Consider the following 5,807-nt stretch of genomic DNA (forward strand, 5'->3'; position numbering starts at 1 on the left):
GTGGTTGCTGGGATTTGAACTGGCGACCTTCGGAAGAGCAGTCTGTGCTCTTAACCATTGAGCCATCTCACCAGCCCCATACTTTTACTCTTGATTGAGGGAAAAACTCCTAATTGCCAATAGCTCCTCTGATGGGGGTGGGGCTTTGCAAGCTCCTCCCCATCCATGCTGGGATTTGGGCTGGCTTGGATCTTGTGCAGGTCTTGCACACGCAGTTACAGCTGCTTATCAATGACCTTCTTCATGACATTTTCACATATTTATATCACTATGGTTCACTGAAGACTAAGACAGGAGGATCGTTGTGAGTTTGAGGCCAGCCCGGAATAGAGTAAGATTCTGCCTCAAAGAGAGACTGGGAAAGAGAGGGAAGGAGGAAATAAAGGAAGGTAGAGAGAGGGACAGAGGAAAGGTGGGAACAAGGAAGAGGCAGAGAAGGGAGGGAATTTTTTTTTCTTTTTTTTAAAAAAAATATGGAACGCTTCATGAATTTGCGTGTCATCCTTGCGCAGGGGCCATGCTAATCTTCTCTGTATCGTTCCAATTTTAGTATTTGTGCTGCCAAAGCGAGCACGGGAGGGAATATTTTTAAACCCAAACCAACATCCATCAATCAAGAAGCTCAGATGCCCTGAGCTAGAGAAAGGGACAACTAGTTGACTTCCCACTCACCCTTGAATATGCTAAATCCAGGCTGAAAAGGTGATTGACCGTGAAAAGAAAGAGAAGAAAAATAAAAAATAAAATAAAATTTAAAAAAGAACAGACAAAAAGAAGAAAACATTAAAAGAGAAGAAATTAAAAGAAAAAAGACAAAAGAGAAGTGAGGAGAAAATTAGAAAAGAGAGTGTGGAAAAAGAGGGATGGAAATGGAGAGGATATGATCCTAGTTCATTTCCCTTCACCTCAGCACCAGCAATTCTTGCCCTGGTCTTTAAAAATAAATCCCAAGTGTCCTACCATTTTTTTACTCATTTTCTTAAACCATTTTTTACTCAGAAGAGCCCTGCCATGTGTCTTAAAGGAGCAACCCTTTGAGTCATTTTTCCAGAATTACTCTGGCAAAGCAATTGATAGGAGGGGGAGGACCAAAGGTAGGGGGAGCACCTGGACTAATTTCACCCATGGGAAAGACAGCGGTGGAGGAGCTGAGAGTGACTGGGCTGCCATAACTTGGATATGAGAGAACAGAGGAAAATACAAGGGTGAAGTGGGCACTTGTGGCACATGTGGATCTCTGTGAGTTTCAGGTCAGCCTGGTCTACATAGTAAGTTCCAAGACAGCCAGAGCTAAGTAGAAAGACCCTGTCTCAAACAAACAATGATAGGGGGATGATTCAAAGTTTGTGGCTGAGAATCTGGGAAAATAGAATTGCCTTTAGCAGAGGGGGGGAAGAATATGGGCCATCAGGTTTAGCAGGAAGAAAAGGAAGGACAGAAGCTGCATTTAGAACTTTCTTTCTTCTGTACTAGGGACTGACCCGAAGCCTTCAGACCTTAGCCAAATGCTCTATCATTGAGCTATATCACAAACCTCTTTTTAGTTTCTATTTTGAGACAGAGTCTCACTAAAGTATCCAGGCTGGTCTGAAGTCAGTTTGCAGTACAGTTAGGCTTTGAATTTTCCTGCCTCAGCCTTCCCAGTAGCTGGAATTACAGGACCATTGCAGAAAACCAGCCTTGGAACAAGTTGAGGTTGACAAATGGAGGAGGAAAAGGAAGAGGAGGAGGAGGAAGAGGAGGAGGAGGAAGAGAAGGAAGAGAAGGAGGAGGAGGGGGAGAAAAAGGAGAGAAGGAGGAGGAGGAGGAGGAGGAGGAGGAGAAGAAGAAGAAGAAGAAGAAGAAGAAGAAGAAGAAGAAGAAGAAGAAGAAGAAGAAGAAGAAGAAGAAGAAGAAGAAGAAGAAGAAGAAGAAGGCGACGACAGGCTGTCTGTCTGTCTGTCTGTCCAGTGAGCCACGAGGGAGGAACCTCCTATAGCAGCTTTTACAGCATGGTGATTTTAAGCACATCCCACCTCAAGCAGCGTCTTTACATGGGTTCAAAGGCTTTACCTTGGTCCTTGTGCTTTGCAAGGCAAGCATGCTGTAGACTGAGCTAACATCCAAGCCCCTCTTTGATTATGCAATTCCTTGTACATTTTCAGAACGCTAGTTATTCTCCTAGGGATGGGATCTCAGAACAAAATAGAAAAGGATCTGAAATAGGAGGATAGTACCTTGCTACTCAGAGTGACAACACCAACGAACATTTCCACATTCCTTGTTGCTTATTCTAAAGCATGACTCTGAAAGAACTGTCTTATTCTCTCTCTTGTCTTTCCACATGTCAGTCAGGAGTTTGGTAGATGGAGAGTGGTAGATTAACTCCTCTAGCCCAAAAGGAAAATGCTCTCAGTTTTCTCAGTTGGAAACACTTCTTCCATGAGCACACTTCCTCCACTCAAATATCTTTGAGCTCTTTTGCAAGATCTTGAGACTTCTATAGTTATTGGCAATTGCTTGTGTTTTTATTTGAAAATCATCTTCCTGTCATAGAGTGGATGATCCCATAGCCATCAACCACAATAGAAATAGAACATGAGCTACATGTTTGTCTAAAGCTGAAGTGAAAAGAATGAGTTGAGTTTGTGTGCATAATTACATGACGTTTAACTCAATATATCTAAACTGCTATCAAATTCATCAAGTAATCATTAAAAAAATAAGAAAAACCTTTACGCTTTAAAATTGATTCAGAAGCATTTCAAACTAGGTACGTTTCGGTGCTTACTAATTACATGCGGGTTGGCTAATGGCTACCATGTTGGTCAGTGTAAGTCGAAAATGTAGCTGGGCAGTGGTGGTGCACACCTTTAATCCAGAGACAGAGGCAGGAGTATTTCTGAGTTCAAGGCCAGCCTGGTCTACAGAGTGAGTTCCAGGACAGCCAGAGCTATACAGAGAAACCCTGTCTCGGAAAAAAAAAAACAAAACAAACAAAAAACAACAACAACAAAAAAAATGTACTCTCCCCTATCAGACTTAGGAGAATCTGGATTCAACTTGGAGCCAGTTGTGGTGGTACACTCCCTAATCACAGTTCTTGGGAAATAGAGGAGGAGGATCAAGAGTTCAAGGTCACTCTTAGATACCTAAGAGGTGAGACGTTAGCTTGGGCCACATATATCCTTAAACAAAGAGCCAGAAAGAGTAATAACAAACTACTAATAAATACTCTAATCCACTGAAATGATTTCAAAAGCAGGAACTCCTACTGACAAAGTCCTAAGGGTACACACTTGCATACATTAAATTGGTAGAATTTGGTTGTGTGTTCCTAAAAGGACAAGCTGTAAGCCACTACATTATGGTTCTCTAGAATATCAGAACGTACTTAACAGAACCTAACCATTTTTCTGTTTTTAAGCTTGTGAACTAAAAATAAATTAATTTGATAAAAATAAATTAATAAAAAAGGTGGGGCATGAAATATGGAGTGTACAAAATAAATTAATTTAATAAAAAAATAAATTAAAAAAAAAGATTGTGAACCAAGGCTGTGGAAATCCAGTTGAAGCACTTGCCTGGCAACCATAAAGACCCAAGTTCAAGCCCCAGGATCCACTCTCAAGAAAGGTAGTCATGGATGCACGTACTTGGGGTTTTTTTTATTATTGGATATTTTCTTTATTTACATTTCAAATGTTTTCCCCTTTCTAGGTCTCCCCTTCAGAAACCCCCCTCCCCCTGCCCCTGTGAGGGTGCTCCCCCACCCACCCACCCACAGGTGCACACACTTGTAACCCCACTATTGCAGAGGCAGAGATAGGCAGATCACTGGAACTCGCTGGCCAATCAGTCTACCACCTGGCTACTCCCAAAACAGTGAGAGATGCTGTCTCAAAAAATAAAGTTGAACATTATCTCTAGCCTCCATGTGCATTGCGCCCATGTGCCCACATGTGTAAGCATACACAAAAAAGGAGGGAAAGTCAAGAGGGAGGGAAGGAGGGAGGAGAGGGAAGGGGATGGAGGGGAGGGGAGGAGAGGAGAGGGAGGGAGAGAGAAGAGAGGAGAGAGGGAGAGGAGGGGAGGGGAGGGGAAGGAGAGGAGGGGAGGGGAGGGGAGGAAGGGGATGGGAGGGAGAAGGAATGAATCTAAGGTCTTCCAGAGAGCTATGGGCAGCATATGTCACTGGCTACACACTGAAGAGAGTATGTCATCACCAAACAAGGAAGAGCTCTGAGAAAGCTGCTTTCAACCATCTCCTGCTGCCAGGCTCACCTAACTGAAGCACGCATAATGAAAATGTGTGAATCCGTATTTCTCATGTTGGGCTGAATAATTATTCATGCAATTACTTGTACATTTTCAGAGTGTTGGTCCACTCGTTATTCTTCTAGGGATGAGATCTCTGAACTAAATAGATTCTGATGCCACCAGCTTTTCCATGAGCATGGTGAACGCCCCACCCCACCCCACCCCACAAATGACTCCGTCAACCCAGAGGGAGTAAAGGACTCAGGCTCTTGCACCATGCTCTGGGTGACCTCTGTCTTTGGCCAGAGGCATTCTATGTGCATGCCTCCCTCACATGCAGACCGGGAGCCCAGGATGGCGTGATGACAGGAGCATTGCCAAGCTTCTGATTGAACCGGTTTCAATATTGATGCTGGGCCCAGCTTATCTTTGCACTTCTGCCTTGCTTCAACAAAACAATCAGCTAGAGAAAATAAAAGCTCTGAGACAATTCAGTCCAGTGTTGACATAGCCCATTTCAAACTGTCAGCGCTATTGTTTAAAATGTGTCCCGTACAAACCAGTAAGCCTGTCTAAGTGGCTGAAATTGAAATTGTGCCTCAAATGTCAGCAACTTGATGAGAAATACAGAAAGGATTTTACTCCTCTGTTTCAGGAATTCTGCTTTCCCTGAGGAGAAAGAAAAAAACAATTTCCTATTGTATAAGAAAGACAGTTTAACTATAAATTTAAATTTTTAAAAATCATTGACTTCTATCGTACATCTTAATTTCTTTCCTTATTGATTATTTGCTTATTTTTTTTTGTTTTGTTTTGTTGAGGCAGGGTTTCTCTATGTAGCCTGGGCTGTCCTGGAACTCCCTCTGTAGACCAGGCTAGCTTTGTTCTTAGAGATGTACCTGTCTCTGCCTCCTGAATGCCGAGACTAAAGGTGTGTGCCACCACCTCCCGGCTGATTTCTGTCAGATTGTTTAAAAATGAGTTCTTTATTAGAAAGAAAAGACAAAATGGTTACATAGAATCCACAGATTACACAATCAGTAAGATATAATTAAAATTGATTTCCCTCCTTTAATTAAACATAGATTCTCTTCTCATATAACATAATATGAATACAGTTCCCCTCTCCCCTCCGCACCTCTCTTCCATCCTTAGAATGATTTTTAAAAGAAATGAATACAATTTATTATTCAATAATTAAGTTGAATATAAATACAGAATCAAAAGTAATAGGTCAGGAGCTGGGCATGGTGACTCACGCTGTAATCTTAGCAATTGGGAGGTAGGGACAGGAAGATCAGAAGTTCACAGCCAATTTCAAATATAGAATTCAAGGCCAACCTGGACTAGATGAAACCTTGTTCAAATACACACGCACACACACACACCCCCACACGCACAGAGAAACAAACAAAAATAAATGGTTTATTACTTTACAAATCTTTGACTTGTGTCCTCCAGGTAACATGGCACACATCAATCCTATGGTAAATTAACCTCAGACACTGTGTAATCAACCCATCATTTGGAGGATGGCTACACCCAAGTATTCATTTCTCTGTGAGAAT

At 42.2% G+C, this 5,807-nt stretch overlaps 1 non-coding gene across 1 annotated transcript; it reads right to left on the bottom strand.

Moving 5' to 3' along the window:
* Nucleotides 1–467: 467 nt before the first annotated feature.
* LOC116094468 lies at nucleotides 468–574 on the bottom strand. Its single transcript, XR_004120129.1, has one exon. It is a non-coding gene; the product is annotated as a U6 spliceosomal RNA (small nuclear RNA).
* Between the last annotated feature and the right edge of the window lie 5,233 nt (nucleotides 575–5,807).

Source organism: Mastomys coucha, unplaced genomic scaffold (genome assembly GCF_008632895.1).
Source record: "Mastomys coucha isolate ucsf_1 unplaced genomic scaffold, UCSF_Mcou_1 pScaffold16, whole genome shotgun sequence".
NCBI classification, from domain to species: Eukaryota; Metazoa; Chordata; class Mammalia; order Rodentia; family Muridae; genus Mastomys; species Mastomys coucha.